Genomic DNA, 18222 nt, shown 5'->3' on the forward strand with positions numbered 1-18222 from the left:
TCTCCATTTTGGTATTTTTTCAGCTAGAGTTGAAATTTGTTGTCCATTCTTACACTTAATTTAAAGTGGGTCTGTCAGCAGATTTCACACAATTTTTATTCTATATTAAAAAGAGTATTTTATGATTCCAGCAGAAGAATGAAACTGCTTAAAAATCCAAGTGTATTTAGTCTTCTTCATCCCAACGCGACCTCTACTGAGCAGTATGAGATCTCAGCATCAGCAGGGAGGAGGAACCCTGAGGATCTGTCAATCAAGCTTGATGGGCAGATATTGAGTGTAAACTTTCAAATTCGATTATACAGGCATTCTTACATGGATTTTTAGAGTAAATACTCTAGCCTTATCAGAATTAAGGGATCTTTTCAATAAAGTATGCATTTTGTCTTGTGATTTCTGGTGACAGACCTGCTATTAAAACGACGATTGCTGTGATATTTTTAGGACTGACATTATTTAAAGGGCTTACACAGTGAAAACAAGTTATCGCCTATCCTATCCTATGGATGTGTGATTACTTGCTAATCTGTGGAGGTCTGATCGCTGATTGCCGGGACCTTAACCAGTAGGCAGATTGGGGAAGTTTTATTCCTGATGAGGCACTTTTATACCTGTTACAAAATAGAGTTGCAAGTCGGATCCCAGACTCTGACTCCAATCATTCTCTATGGAGATGCCAGAAAAAGCTGAGCTCACCACTCAAAATCCCCATAGGGAATCAATGGAGCAGTGGTTGAGCATGTGAATTGCCGCTTTATTCTAATGGGGATAAAAGTACCCTGTTCTTATTACCATTGCAGGTCCCAACAATTGGACCCTCCCCGATAAAAAGTTATCACCTACCCTATAGACAACCCTTTTAATGTAGTCACATCTCTGAAAATACTTCCTCTACAATGTAAAATATGACATGGACAGGTTAAAGGGGTTGTCCAGTCTTTTGTAAAAAAATTTGCATTCCACCTTAGACTGGATGCATTATTAAATCCTCAGCTGATAAAGCTCAATTGTGAGACCATCAATATAAACATATTCACATTTAATAACACAAAATATAAATATTGAGAATATTGAAAAAATGTATGTGGTTTTCAAGCTTATACAGTGATGGCATATCGCATTGAATATGCCATCAATTTATGATGTCCTACTAATGGAATCCCCACAATCATGGGAATGAAAGGAGTACAACACTGGTGAAGTTTTGTATCCTCTTGTAAGTTTCCCAATACAGGGATATTTTCAGCCATGGGATGTGCATGTACTTGCTTCATGGCCTTATTAGCTTGAATTAATTGGCTAGTCTTAATGAAGTCAGATGATCCTGATTCATGAAGAGGTGCACGCCTGTTCATGAATGGCATGCGTGTCCTGGAGGTCAAGTAATAAGGGAGGAAATCCAGCTCTACAAACAGATTCTTCCTTATTTAAACACAGTTAATACAGAAAACAGGATAATGTGAAGGCAAATAGACTAGCACTGGCATGGCGCTATCATCTACGCGTTTCAGGTGGTAACACACCCTTAATTATGGTCATGATCCTGGAGGTACTCAAGTGAGGCTTCTGATGTAAGGAATGCCACAGTTCGCCATGAATTAGATGAGCTGTGATGTCATGCCCTCGCTGCTCCCCTGTCCCACCCAACTCTTCCTATTTTGGCGGAGCTGGGAGAGAATGGCATGAAAATGCCAAAGTTGCAAAATTTAGGTGCAAATTTGAGTTCTTTTTAAAGCCTTTACTCCAGAATTCTGACAAAAGCTTTGATGAAATGGGTCCTATAAGTATCTAAATATAGCAAGCAAAATCCAGTTGAATGTAGTTTTATTCAGATGGTCATATTACATGGTATTTATAGTAGATCTGTTAGAGCTCCCGATATGTCTGTTTTAGTAATATCTTACATTCCACGTAAAAAAAAACCAATGCTGTTGATTTTTTTCTTTGAACTCTGTGTTGTGTTGTTCTTATTTCTCCTGTAAAATGTATGAACAAATTGGTTTTGTTCTTTATTTTTATAGCCAAAACCTTACAATGTCCAATCAGAGATGACAGTATTAAACCAAGAAGAGTCAAACCTTATTTACATAGCAAATGGTAAAGCCCTGTTGTCAATTTTTGTATTTTAAAGAGGAATAACAGAGGAACAGCACACTAAATTTGTAGGTAAAGATGCCCTGCCTCCTCACCCTCCCTACCATTTAATGAACTGAACTGAAGCACTATGGTAGGACGCGCGTGGAGGCAGGAATTACTTTACATCTGGACAGATAAACACAGGTAAACAATGCCTTTTTGCTTATGGGCTTATTACGATCGCTGGCCTTTCTACCATAGATATGTCTTATAGAAAACCTTTCATTGGATATTTTCATTTAAACTAAGCACCTCCTACAATTGTCAATGCCCCACTGATTCTGGAACTTTTTGTTTTTCTTCTGTGACCCTTTGTTCCAAAGTTTATGCTACTGATAATTATTGTACAAAATTTCCCTTCAGCCAACTGGGCATGTACCACAAAACCTACTTGTGGGCGTCGTTGTGTTTTGATTGGCCAGCGTCAGAGGAGACAACGCAAACGCTCATCAGGTCTATGGTATACACCCGGTTGGTTGAAAGGGAAATTTGCACCATTTTTACCGTGGGGGCATAACTGTAGAACGGAGGGGCACAGAAGAAAAAGAAAACCTGTTCCAGAAGTAGCGGAGCAGCACAAATTGGAGGAGTTACTAAGTAAAAAAAATCCACTGAAAGGTCCTCTTTAGGTCTGCACTAATAGCTTATCATGCCCCTTTGGAAGTGCATTGAGGTGAAGGGTACATTGCTGGAAAAGGAAAAAAAAACAAACAAAAAAAAAACTCTTTAAATCTCTTAGTTTGCGAGTGTGAACGAGCTGCGTGTGTCCGGAGCAGGTATTGGGAATCTTGCAGAAAATACCTGTGTGAATTGCGGTGAGTGCTGCATTGTGACCTGCTGAGTGCTTTTCTACCTGTTTAGATTTATTGGGCTTTTTAAAACCTATTTTCTCACTACAGTTTTAGTTTCTTAGTTTACTACCTGTGTATTTAAGGGTTAACTACATTGCACTAAAATCCTGAGGTGTAGATTTACTCACAAGGGGTTAATTAAGGGAAAGGGGTCATAATTAAGGGTTTATAAGGGGCAGCAGGTTGGGCATCAAGTCCTTTGGAAGTGCATTGAGGTGAAGGGTACATTGCTGGAAAAGGAAAAAAAAAAAAAAAAAAAACTCTTTAAATCTCTTAGTTTGCGAGTGTGAACGAGCTGCATGTGTCCGGAGCGTAAGTGCGAACGAAAGTAAGTGTGTGACTTGTTTTTCAGTGAAGAGGTATTGGGAATCCTGCAGAAAATACCTGTGTGAATTGCGGTGAGTGCTGCATTGTGACCTGCTGAGTGCTTTTCTACCTGTTTAGATTTATTGGGCTTTTTAAAACCTATTTTCTCACTACAGTTTTAGTTTCTTAGTTTACTACCTGTGTATTTAAGGGTTAACTACATTGCACTAAAATCCTGAGGTGTAGATTTACTCACAAGGGGTTAATTAAGGGGAAGGGGTCATAATTAAGGGTTTATAAGGGGCAGCTGGTTGGGCATCAAGTCCTTTGGAAGTGCATTGAGGTGAAGGGTACATTGCTGGAAAAGGAAAAAAAAAAAAAAACTCTTTAAATCTCTTAGTTTGCGAGTGTGAACGAGCTGCGTGTGTCCGGAGCGTAAGTGCGAACGAAAGTAAGTGTGTGACTTGTTTTTCAGTGACTTTGGATTCAGGGAGTTTGGAAGGGAGGACTTAGGACTGAATTGCTGACTGTATTTCATTCTTTCTTTACTTTACTTTTTACTTAATTAATCCACCTGACCTACTTAGCTGATTCCCCCGTCCATACTTGATACTTAATTGATCCCCCGTCCATACTTAACTGATCCCCCGCCGATATCTAATTGATACACTTGCACATCCCTAATTGATCCCCGTCCATACACCTATATATAAATAATTGTGTTTTGTACTTGTATATATATACTGACTGTATCCCCATATTTAGAATGACATCCATGTTGGCCGGAGCCGTGCAGTGTACATCTTGCGCAATGTATGCATTCCGTGAGCAACCGCTCGAGGATCCATATTGCTGCGAGAGATGTGAGCATATCGTGCACTTGGAAGCCCAAATTCTGGATCTAAGTGCTCAGATAGCGATACTGAGGAGCATCGACAACATGGAACGGAGTTTGCTGCTCACCGAGCAGACACTCAATGGGTCAATACTGGGGGTGGAGCATAGAGGGGAAGTGCAGGCTGAACAGGCAGGGAGCTGGATAACAGTTAGGAGGGATAGAGGGAAGAAGTATAGGAAGGCTGTTTCAGAACCGGCATTATTGGAGCACGACAGATCCTCTGACCGCCGGGGGAGTGTATGCTCCAGTAATGAGGGGGAGGGGGGAAGTGTAGGGCAGGCAAGACAGGTTCTGGTAGTGGGTGACTCTATTATTAGGGGGACAGACAGGGAAATCTGTCACAAAGACCGGGATCGCCTAACGGTGTGCTGCCTCCCTGGCGCTCGAGTCCGGCACATCGCGGATCGGGTTGACAGGTTACTGGGTGGGGCTGGTGAAGACCCAGCGGTCATGGTTCACATCGGCACCAATGACAAAGTGAGTCGCAGATGGAGGGTCCTTAAAAATGATTTCAGGGACCTAGGTAGGAAGCTTAGGGCAAGGACCTCCAAGGTAGTTTTCTCAGAAATACTACCAATCCCGCGAGCCACACAGGAGCGCCAACGGGAAGTTAGGGAGGTGAATAAGTGGCTAAAGAGTTGGTGCAAGGCAGAAGGGTTTGGGTTCATGGAGAACTGGGCCGACTTCACGGTCGGCTACAGGCTCTACCGTAGGGACGGGCTGCACCTCAATGGGGAGGGTGCAGCGGTGCTGGGGAAGAAGATGGCTAATAGGTTGGAGGAGTTTTTAAACTAGAGACGGGGGGGGAACCAAGGAAATAGGTGGGATGTGAGGCAAGCAAGGGGTAAGGGGAGAAGTGAATATAATGAGGGTGGAGAGGGGGGTGGGGATAGTACAGTTAGATCGTTAGAGAAGAATAGGATGCTAAATAACCCCAAAGTTTTATCTTGCATGCTGACCAACGCAAGAAGCCTGACCAATAAGGCGGATGAGCTGCGGGCGCTTATATCGGAGGAGAGGTATGACATCGTAGGTATAACAGAGACTTGGCTAGATGATAGCTACGACTGGGCGGTAAATTTATTAGATTATAGTTTATTTAGAAGGGACCGGAAACAGGGGAAAGGCGGAGGAGTCTGCTTATATGTAAAGTCATGTCTAAAACCCAGACTAAGGGAAGATATAGGAGAGGAAGAAGAGGGGGTCGAGTCCATGTGGGTAGAGATAGAGGGGGCAAAAAATAATAATAAAATATTACTGGGGGTCTGCTATAAGCCACCAAATATAACAGAGGAGAATGAGAATCTGCTATTAGGACAAATAGACCAAGTAGCAAAACATAATGAAGTGATTGTAATGGGGGATTTCAACTACCCGGATATTGACTGGGAAACAGAAACCTGTAGATCTCAGAAAGGAAAAAGGTTCTTGACAAATATTAAGGATAATTATCTCTCCCAACTAGTGCAGGAACCAACGAGAGGGAAGGCCGTGTTGGACTTAATATTGACTAATAGACCTGATAGAATAACTGAGGTACAGATAGGGGGGCACCTAGGTAATAGCGATCATAATATTATCGACTTCAAAATGCCCTTCAGTAGGGTTATCAATAAGGGAACAACAAAAACATTAAACTTTAGGAGGGCGAAGTTTGATCAGCTGATAGAAAACCTTCAACTTATTGACTGGGACAAAGTACTTAATCAATGGAATACGAATAGTAAATGGGAAACCTTCAAAAGAATTCTGAATACTCAGTGCGAGAGGTATATACCGTATGGGAATAAAAGGGCCCGAAATAAGAGGAAACCAATATGGTTGAACAAGAACGTAAAAGGGGCGTTAAATAGCAAAAAAGAGGCATTCAAGAGATTAAAACAGGAAAACAGTAAGGAGGCACTAATGTGTTACAAGGAAAAAACGAGAACCTGTAAAAAACAAATAAAAATAGCGAAGGAGGAAACAGAGAAACGTATTGCTAGGGAAAGTAGATCAAATCCCAAACTGTTCTTTACGTATATAAATAGTAAAAGGATTAAATCGGATAATATTGGACCGATTAAAAGTGAGGAAGGCAAAATCATAGAGAAAGATGAGGATAAAGCTAATCTATTAAATAATTTTTTTTTGACAACTTTCACAAAGGAAATAGAACTAACAGGAGAAATGAGAAGTGACAAGCTTAATCCTCCACTAAGTATGACAAATCTAACCCAAGTTGAGGTACAGAAACGCCTCAGTAACATTAAAATAAACAAATCACCAGGACCTGATGGCATACACCCACGGGTACTAAGGGAACTAAGTAATGTGATAGACAGACCGTTATATCTTATATTTAAGGACTCTGTTGAGACTGGGTCTGTGTCACTTGATTGGCGACAGGCGAATGTAGTGCCAATATTCAAAAAGGGAGCGAAAAGTGACGCCGGAAACTATCAGCCGGTGAGTCTGACGTCCGTTGTGGGCAAAATTTTTGAAAGCTTCATTAAAGAGGCAATTACGGAGCATCTTGATGCTAATAATCTTTTAATCCCGAACCAACATGGATTCATGAGGAATCGCTCCTGCCAAACAAACCTGATTGACTTCTACGAGGAGGTTAGCTCTCGAGTAGATCAGGGGGAACCAGTGGATGTCGTGTATCTCGACTTCTCAAAAGCGTTCGATAGCGTGCCACATAATAGGTTGGTATACAAAATGAGAATGATGGGGCTGGGGGAAAATGTCTGCAAGTGGGTAGCTAACTGGCTAAAGGATAGAAGGCAGAAGGTGGTTATAAATGGAATATACTCAGATTGGGTAAGCGTCACTAGTGGGGTACCACAGGGGTCTGTACTAGGCCCAATGTTATTTAATATCTTTATTAACGACATAGTCAACGGGATAAATAGTAAAATATCAATATTTGCAGATGACACAAAGTTATGTAAAACAATTAATACAAAAGAGGACAGTGCAGACCTACAGAGGGATTTGGATAAGCTGGGTAGGTGGAGCATTAAATGGCAAATGAGGTTTAACGAGGAGAAATGTAAGGTCATACATATGGGAAGGAAAAATGGAAGTCACCAGTACTCACTGAATGGGAAATCATTGGGGAATTCAGAGATGGAGAAGGACTTGGGCATCTTGATTGATAGCAAACTAAATTAGAGTGCCCAAAGTCAGGCCGCTGCTGTAAGGGCAAACAGGGTAATGGGGTGTATCAGAAGAGGTATAGCTGCAAAGGATGAGAACATTGTTCTTCCACTGTACAAAGCACTGGTCAGACCACACTTGGAATACTGTGCTCAGTTATGGGCCCCAATATATAGAAAGGATATAAATGAGCTTGAAAAGGTACAAAGGAGGGCAACAAAATTAATAAAGGGAATGGAGGGACTGCAATACCCAGAGAGGTTGGCAAAACTAGGACTATTCAGCCTGGAAAAGAGAAGGTTGAGGGGGGACATAATAAATGTGTACAAATATGTTAGGGGACAGTATAGAGATCTTGCCTGGGATTTGTTCAAAAGGAGGGATATTACGGTAACAAGAGGGCATTCACTAAGACTGGAAGAGAAAAGGTTTCAGCACCAGCATAGGAAGGGGTTCTTTACGGTAAGAGCAGTGAGAATATGGAATTCACTGAGTGAGGAGACGGTAATGTCGGATTCACTACACCAGTTCAAGCGGGGACTGGATGCATTTCTAGATACCAGGCAGATTTCAGCATATACTTAAAAATAAAATAAAATAGTAGGTTGATACAGGGATTTATTCTGACTGCTGGTTTCAGAGTCGGGAGGGAATTTTTCCTCAGGTGAAGATTGGCTAAATCATTTGGGGTTTTTGCCCTCCTCTGGATCAACTTTAGCAATTACAGAACTAACAGGTCGAACTTGATGGACGCAAGTCTTTATTCGGCTTTACAAACTATGTTACTATGTTACTATGTTACTATGCCCATCTTGGTATAACCAAACGTTATTAGTTTGTCCACACATTATATTATGCCGCAGTCACTTATTTCAGCCTTTACACTTTTTCATTTAGAATTCTAATAAAAAATAGAAACGATTTCCTTGGCAAGCAAGATGTTAACTTCTGGTTCCTTTTCGAGGAATACAATTTTTGCTTGGAGATCGATGTTTGATAGAAATTATAAAAGTGAGATCTAGGCATTGTAATCCCTTCAGCAGCACCAAGAATAATAATAAACATTACCACAGGCGAACACAGCCCTAGAATCGTCCTAGATTAATACAGTAGCTGCTGTGATCATCAATAAAACTAATGATTATAATTGTGGTGTTAGTGAGTAATGGTGGCCACTTGCATTTTTCCCCATTGATTTCACTATGGTACATCTGAAAACATCAATCTGCAAACAGATAGAAACGAAGACAGAAAATGCAGAACACCTCTGGGGGAAACGAATGCAAAAGTCATAGTAATAAGGTTTAGTTTATCAGCTGAAAAATATACCTAATACTACACTAATGTAACTGTGTCTATTCTGTAATGACTGCTACTTCATGTGTCATGACATGGATGTTTTTACCCAATTTGTGGAATTTTAATATATTATAATTGGAAAAGAAATGAATATTATCAGATTTCGTTGACATTTAGATACGATACGAAGCCTCATATTAAATAAACAGTTAGCTCTCTATGACTGTATACATAGTGCAGCTGTGGATGCAGAATAATTGCAGGGTCCCTGTACATAAATATTAAAGGTTATGAAGGCTAGGACTAAATAATCAGGATCAAGTGAAGAAGAAACGGCACATTATACACTCGGCAGAGATGTAGAACATGGAGTTTTCGCTAGGAATTTCATACAAGCAGCACTCACACCTCGGATACATAACACACAAGCTCTAGCCATATATTGGGCACAATCTACTTATGGCTATCTGTTAGAAAGCATTTGATGACCAGGAATACTGCCTTTTACTGGGAATTGCTCTATAGGGCATTCACTTGCAGCTACTTAATTATACATTTCTGTTCATATATGCGAGAGAACATTTCTTGCAATATCAGAAGTTAGTCTTGATAATTGCAAACATTACTTTATGACATAGTAGGCAAATTATGATAAAGATAGACCATATCACTGCTTCACTTTGAGTGGAGCCAAAGTTGAGCATCCATAGAGGTGATTGGAATCATTTCTGCATCATTCTTTACCCCGTATGGCGTTGAGGCTCTTATTTTACTATTCCAACAAAATAAAATTCATGACCTGCTCCATTGGATGCCATAGCATTGCTTCTAGGGAACAAATATTCCTGATGTCCTGCATACAAATAGAGTATTGTAAGACAGCGAGCAGTTCCCTATGGCCTGATAGTATGAAACATTGTATAGTGGGACACTGTCCTCTACTGCTTCTTTCTGTATGACAGCACACAAGGTCCTGTGTGCCTCTGATGAAGCATTATATAGTGGTATACAGTCCTGTACTGCTCCACACTGTATGAAAGAACACAAGGTCCTAAGTGTCTCTAATGAAGCATCGAATAGCGGCACATGGAGTTCTGTACTACTTCTCGCTATATAATAGAACACAGGGCCTTTTGTGTCTCTGCTAAAGCATCATATAGTGGCGCACTGTCTTGTTCTGCTCCACACTGTATGACAGCACACAAGTTCCTGTGTGTCTCTGTATATTGGCACACTGTCTTATACTGTGCTGCACTGTAATACAGCACACAGGATACCAAGTGTCTCTGATGAAACCTTGCCTTGTATAACGGCACATGGAGTCCTCTACTACTCTGCACTGTATGTCAGCAAACAGGGTCCCAAGTGTCTCTGATCAAGCATCATTTAGAATCACATGGAGTCCTGTATAGCTCTGAATTGTAAGGCAGTGCACAGTGTCCTGTGTCTCTGATGAAGCATCATTTAGTGGCGTAGCATCTTGCACTGCTCCACACTGTATGACAGCACACAGGGTAAAAAACGTCTCTGATAAAACATTTTGAAGCGGCACATTGAGTTCTGTTATGCTCTGCATTGTATGGCAGCACACAAGGACATAGGAATGTGTCTGATGAAGCTTTATATAGTGGAACATGGAATGCTGAATTAATCTGCACTGTTTGGCATCACACAAGGTCTTATGTGTCTCTGATGAAGCTTTATATAGTGGAACATGAAGTGCTGAATTGCTCTGCACTGTTTGGCATCACACAAGGTCCTATGTGTCTCTGATGAAGATTTATATAGTGGAACATGGAGTGCTGAATTGCTCTGCACTGTTTGGCATCACACAAGGTCCTATGTGTCTCTGATGAAGATTTATATAGTAGAACATGGAGTGCTGAATTGCTCTGCACTGTTTGGCATCACACAAGGTCCTATGTGTCTCTGATGAAGCTTTGTATAGTGGAACATGGAGTGCTGAATTGCTCTGCACTGTTTGGTATCACACAAGGTCCTATGTGTCTCTGATGAAGCTTTGTATTGTGGAAAATGGAGTGCTGAATTGCTCTGCACTGTTTGGCATCACACAAGGTCTTATGTGTCTCTGATGAAGATTTGTATAGTGGAACATGGAGTGCTGAATTGCTCTGCACTGTTTGGTATCACACAAGGTCCTATGTGTCTCTGATGAAGCTTTGTATTGTGGAAAATGGAGTGCTGAATTGCTCTGCACTGTTTGGCATCACACAAGGTCTTATGTGTCTCTGATGAAGCTTTATATAGTGTAACATGGAGTGCTGAATTGCTCTGCACTGTTTGGCATCACACAAGGTCCTATGTGTCTCTGATGAAGCTTTATATAGTGGAACATGAAGTGCTGAATTGCTCTGCACTGTTTGGCATCACACAAGGTCCTATGCGTCTCTGATAAAGCTTTTTATAGTGGAACATGGAGTGCTGAATTGCTCTGCACTGTTTGGCATCACACAAGGTCCTATGTGTCTTTGATGAAGCTTTATATAGTGGAACATGGAGTGCTGAATTGCTCTGCACTGTTTGACATCACACAAGGTCCTATGTATCTCTGATGAAGCTTTATATAGTGGAATATGGAGTGCTGAATTGCTCTGCACTGTTTGGCATCACACAAGGTCCTATGTGTCTCTGATGAAGCTTTATATAGTGGAACACGGAGTGCTGAATTGCTCTGCACTGTTTGGCATCACACAAGGTCCTATGTGTCTCTGATGAAGCTTTATACAGTGGAATATGGAGTGCTGAATTGCTCTGCACTGTTTGACATCACACAAAGTCCTATGTGTCTCTGATGAAGCTTTATATAGTGGAATATGGAGTGCTGAATTGCTCTGCACTGTTTGGCATCACACAAGATCCTATGTGTCTCTGATGAAGCTTTATATAGTGGATCATGAAGTGCTGAATTGCTCTGCACTGTTTGGCATCATACAAGGTCCTATGTGTCTCTGATGAAGCTTTATATAGTGGAACATGAAGTGCTGAATTGCTCTGCACTGTTTGGCATCACACAAGGTCCTATGTGTCTCTGATGAAGCTTTATATAGTGGAACATGGAGTGCTGAATTGCTCTGCACTGTTTGGCATCACACAAGGTCCTATGTGTCTCTGATGAAGCTTTATACAGTGGAATATGGAGTGCTGAATTGCTCTGCACTGTTTGGCATCACACAAGGTCTTATGTGTCTCTGATGAAGCTTTATATAGTGGAACATGGAGTGCCGAATTGCTCTGCACTGTTTGGCATCGCACAAGGTCCTATGTTTCTCTGATGAAGCTTTATATAGTGGAACATGAAGTGCTGAATTGCTCTGCACTGTTTGGCATCACACAAGGTCCTATGTGTCTCTGATGAAGCTTTTTATAGTGGAACATGGAGTGCTGAATTGCTCTGCACTGTTTGGCATCACACAAGGTCCTATGCGTCTCTGATAAAGCTTTTTATAGTGGAATATGGAGTGCTGAATTGCTCTGCACTGTTTGGCATCACACAAGGTCCTATGTGTCTTTGATGAAGCTTTATATAGTGGAACATGGAGTGCTGAATTGCTCTGCACTGTTTGGCATCACACAAGGTCCTATGCGTCTCTGATAAAGCTTTTTATAGTGGAACATGGAGTGCTGAATTGCTCTGCACTGTTTGGCATCACACAAGGTCCTATGTGTCTTTGATGAAGCTTTATATAGTGGAACATGGAGTGCTGAATTGCTCTGCACTGTTTGGCAGACTCTGGGCTCTTTGGTAAGGGGCTCTATGGGACTCTGCTTGCCTAACAATTGTGGACAATTTATTTTTTAATATAATATTAAAGTCATTATTAAAAAAAAGACCTTGTATTTGTTCTGAACATAAGAATATTTGTCAATCATTGTAGCAAAATATGCGGTTTCTGCTAATGTAAGAAGTATGTGGTAAATAATAATGTTGAAATAAAAAAGCATCTTATAAGATGTGATAAAATTGTCCTTGTTAAAGCTTTTTATCAGTGTGTTTAATTACTCATGCTTTTTGAAGCAGATTTTCAGGGCTCTCATATGGTATTACTGGAATACTAAAATATTTCAATAAAACATTTTACCGAATAAAGTAGTCAAGGAAAACAACGTGAGCGAAGGAATAAAGAAGCAGTTTAGTATGCTCTCCCGCCATTGCTATTAATAATACTAGCTCTTAATTAAACACCGTTGAAAGGATCTCAGTGAATATCACCTCATTGGAAATGAAATGCTGGGGGCTGCCGGAGAAGTGCTGGAATTAGAGACAGCAGGGGACAATTTTATGCACATTTGCCATTGCCTTTTCCCGGCATTTTGCCTTTCAAATAAGGATTTGATTACTAATGATATCTCTTACCTGTGATTACACATCACTTAAGAAGACATGCTAATAGTTGTCTCACTCATTAGACCCAGCCAACCAATTAGATATATATTAAAATGTATACATTTCCTACGTGTCTAAATGGTTAACTTATTCTATAAATACTTTTCTATGTGGCTTTCTTAGTCTAATTTGCTATTTGGTGTATGGCTTTCTTCTTTAAAACGGTGTATATTTGCAGTATTCATGCCCAACATGTGTGTCAGCATACCTTTTTTGTATTCTGTGTTAAAAAGAATAGTTGACTGTACTTTACATTATTGGGATAAAGTATCCCACATTCTCTATACTGTACATGTTTTTCCTTGACCATCACTGGGCAACCTTTGAAGCTAACGGTATGTTCTGTTTTCATATCAGTAGAACAGAGCCCAAAATGAATAAAGTGGGGTGGATCCAAAAAGGCTGCCCCAAAAATATATTTAAAAAGAACCTATGAGATGATTCAAGCTGCCTGAACCACTGGCCGCCTGAATCAGAGACCGGTTTGTGCATTCTAAACATGCTATAGCACTTCAGAGGGAAACATATTTGAAAGCACAGCCGGGGAGACCTGTGTGTATAGCTGTCAGTCTAGATGAGCGGTCGGCCTTGGACTAGTCACATTGTCCCTGGCTGCACCTTCAACTATGTTTTTCCCTGAAACACCGCAGAATTGCAGAGTTAAACATAGACGTTTAGAATGCAGGATCCGGTTTCTGATTCATGCTGCCTGTGGTTCAGACAGTTCCTTGAGTGCTTATCAAACAAATTTCAATCTCTCTTTAGGCAGTTGTAGATGTGTATAAGGCTCCTTTCACACTGCACTTTGTCCTATGTTCATCGGTCCCGTCCGAAACCTAGCACAAAATGGGATTTAGACATATGCGCCGACTGGTCCATAGACTAGAGTCCTTAGACAGAGTCAACGTGTGCTCTGACATGCATCATTTTCGGGCATATACGCCTACTGGAAATGGACACTCGGATGCAGTCTACTACGTCTGAATGTCCACCTCCAGTGGACATATACGCCCAAAAATGATGCACGTTAGGGCACAAGTTCACTGCATTGGCACCATTATTGTCTATAGCCCTGTTGGCGCATATTCCCAATTCCCGTTTACATATATATGGTGTAGTTGTCAACATACTTATTATACATTTCTAAAAACACTAAATATATTCAGAATAATTAGGTGTTTGTTGAGGTCTTTTTAATGACTACAATGTATTTGGATAGAAAGTCCATTTTTCAGTCAACAATATTTTACGAAACTATTACAAACGACATCTTGCTATACATTACACAGTCATCTTACTTCACCACACAGTTACATTTCATAACCTTTTCTATTAATTGAATAATTAATGTACAATAAAACATTCCTCTATATTATAGCACCATACACCTCGATAATGACACAGACAAATTGAAATGGTGTGTCAATAAATTAACGTGCGCTATTGTTTGAAAGTGGTGCGCGTTGCTCACTCATAATATTGACATTATACAGTAACATAATGTATCACTGAGGTGTAATAAATTTCTATTTAGTGAACCATACTACTGCACAGTATCTGTATTATTAAAGAAAAATACCATTACTCTAGCTATGTCATTTAACAATGCAATGCCTCCTCCATTGTGAGTGCTTTCACATAATTTCAATAAATTGCATTTGCTGTTTCAGTGAGTCTTGATAAAACTGAATTTATGATAAAATGTTAGATTGTACTAATAAATTGTAAAATGTAGTTTGTACCAAACATATGATAACTTTAAGGATGGTTCTTACTGAAGAGTTGTATAGTTTATTTCAACAGTTACAGTCTACTATAGATAGATTTTACTTGTAAAATTCAAGTGGTATTTTATATTCTTTATTTATTCCAGTATTCAAGACATCATATAAAAACAAAAACTTATACAAATATTTTCAACTATAATTTAATATTAGAGATGAGCGTTGTTCTACTCGAACTGTTCGCCAATCTCAAATTCGAGCTGTTTTGGGCGGTGTTCGAGCCGTTCGGTGAACACGAACAATTTGAGAAAAATTCGGCTGTTCGAGGTTATGTTCGATAACTGTTCGTGCACCAAAATCATAACTGGATTTTTTCTCAGTAATGATGAAAATTAATGTTAATACGCAGTTTGAGTGTACAGCGGGGTGGGGGGAGGGGCAGGGGATGGATCTCTGCAGGAACAATGAAGATCTCCATTTTTTTTCTCTTTCCCGCATTTGCAGTGGGGAGGTGCAATCTGTCAGCCTATCAGCAGCGCACACACGGAACGAAGTGCTTTTTTTCACACAAGCAAGGGCATGTGTCATTGGCAGTGTATGTCACATGTCCTTGCCCTATAAGACCAAGCCATTTTCCCCATCGCCACCATTTTCTCACTGCTGCAGCTGCGTGTTAGACGGCACCGCTGTTGCTGTGTGCGCTATACCTTGTTAATTTCAAGCCAATTTTCGCACAAATATACAGATAGCTTGGGCGTAGGGAATAGTTGTGATTGCAGTCCTTTTAAGGACTAGGTTACAGCATTTCCTAAGACTTTTATCAGGCAAGTCTGTGCTCTTAAATAGATAGGTTGTGGGAGTAAAGACTAATTGTAATTGGAGTCCTTTTCAGGACTAGGTTACATCAGTTCCTATCAGTTTTTGCCAGGCAGGTCTGTGCCAGTGCTGTGCAAGTTTTTTTCACAGCATTTGGCTGAATCTAGCAAAGCTAATCCTTTTTGGCCTATTGCAGAGTGTGTTAGTCAGTGGAGTAGCCTATCTGTGTTGCAAGATATACCACCTGTGTATAGAATACCAATTTTTTCACTGCACCTAGTGAAGTAAAATCTTTTGGGCATGGCATCATTCTATTAGTCCATCTATACTGACCTCCATCAGGTTGCAAACTGAATCTAATTTTTTTCTGCATCTAGCTCTGAAAAAATATTGGGCTTCTAGCTGTGTGTGGGTCTTGTTCTATTAATCCATCTATACTGACCTCCATCAGGTTGCAAACTGAATATAATTTTTTTCTGCATCTACCTCTGAAAAAATATTGGGCTTCTAGCTGTGTGTGGGTCTTGTTCTATTAATCCATCTATACTGACCTCCATCAGGTTGCAAACTGAATATAATTTTTTTCTGCATCTAGCTCTGAAAAAATATTTGGCCTTCTAGCAGTGTGTGGGACTTGTTCTATTAGTCCACCTATACTGACCTCCATCAGGTTGCAAACTGAATATATTTTTTTCTGCATCTACCTCTGAAAAAATATTGGGCTTCTAGCTGTGTGTGGGACTTGTTGTATTAGTCCATCTATACTGACCTCCATCAGGTTGCAAACTGAATATATTTTTTTCTGCATCTACCTCTGAAAAAATATTGGGCTTCTAGCTGTGTGTGGGTCTTGTTCTATTAATCCATCTATACAGACCTCCATCAGGTTGCAAACTGAATATAATTTTTTTCTGCATCTAGCTCTGAAAAAATATTTGGCCTTCTAGTAGTGTGTGGGACTTTCTCTGTTAGTCCATCTATACTGACCTCCATCAGGTTGCAAACTGAATATATTTTTTTCTGCATCTACCTCTGAAAAAATATTGGGCTTCTAGCTGTGTGTGGGACTTGTTGTATTAGTCCATCTATACTGACCTCCATCAGGTTGCAAATTGAATATAATTTTTTTCTGCATCTAACCCAGCCAATAGTTTTGGCCTAATACCACAGTTTGGCCACTCAGCTCTGCTCGGTTACCATCCATTGTTTTTTTGTGCAAACAACTCCAGAGTTGTGAATTAGTTAACCACCAAAATGAGTGGAAAAAGGCCTGCTGCTGGTGGAAAGGGGAATAGGCGTGTTGGGAAGGGAAAAAAGGTTGTGTCCGTGGGGTAGGTGTTAAAGCAACAGTAACATCTGCAGAAGAAAGACCATCTTCCAGCCAAACTAAAATGTCTACTTCTTTTAGCGGACAATGTGATAAGATCCCTTTCTTACGGCCACGCCAATCGCTACAAATTCCAGATGAGGCACAAAACCAGCAGGTGCTTCAACGGATATCAAGTGCTCCTTTAAGTGGGCTCTCCTCCACATCAACTTCAACATCACAAATACTCCAGTCCTCAAAGTTGTCACCCAAATCGCACTTGCTTCCTCACAGCTCCCAAATCTCCAGCTGCCCGTCTGAGTATGAGGTAGAACAGATGGTTGAGTCTGCAGAGCTGTTTACTCATACTATAGCCTGGGAATCAGAGGTCGACTCCAGCGCTTCTGTGAATCCAGACGAGGAAATGATCTGCACTGATGCCCAGAATCTTTATGAGTCGGATCCAGGACCAGACGCAGAAGGTTCTGACCATAATGTAGACCCTCATTCCCAAACTGTAACTCCTGTTGGTGGAGACAATGAGGAAGACGATGATAAGACTCAAATACCTGATTGGAGCGACAACTTTAGTTTTTTGTCAGGGCAGGAACAGGTTGGCTCTGAGGACGACGGGTGTGATAACGCACAGGGTGATGATGATGAGGTTGGAGATCCCACTTACTGTCAACCCACAGTCAGCCAAGAGATGAGGTCAGCAGAGGAGGTGGAGGAAGATGCTAGTGACGACGAGGTCAGGTTGCGCCTTCCTGGACAGAGACGTAGTACTGGAAGCACGTCAACAACTGCATCCTCAAACACAACTCTGCCTCTCACCACAAGTCGTGGTGGCTCTTCAGGTCGCATGGGTGCTAAGCCTTGCATAGCCTGGGCATTTTTTCAGATCGATAAAGATGACCCAACTCGTGTTATCTGTAACATTTGTCAGCAAAAGCTAAGTAGAGGCCAAAAAATACATAGTTTGAGTACTTCATGCATGAACCGGCACATGGACATGAAGCATAAGTTGCAGTGGGAAGCTCAGTGTGCTACAATTCGGCCTAGCCGGCCGGGCCAACCGCCGTCTGCCATATCTTGTGCATCCGCGGCCTCTTCATCCTCTGTGACTGGGGGGACAGCAGTCACACCTGTTTTGGGGCGCAGACCTGCCACCTCTTTACCCGCAACAGCCAGCGTGATTGGCAGGTCATCATTTTCTTTGGAGGTGGTAACACCAGCTGGTGTTGAGCGCTGTCCGACATCGATAGCACCACCTTTGGATCAAGGCAACCTAACATGTCCGCCTGCATCTTCCTCACAGACCGGCAGTTTGCCGGGGA

The sequence above is a fragment of the Phyllobates terribilis genome, unplaced genomic scaffold (genome assembly GCF_046119375.1).
Source record: "Phyllobates terribilis strain yellow unplaced genomic scaffold, ASM4611937v1 Scaffold_4__5_contigs__length_816908805, whole genome shotgun sequence".
Lineage (NCBI taxonomy): Eukaryota > Metazoa > Chordata > Amphibia > Anura > Dendrobatidae > Phyllobates > Phyllobates terribilis.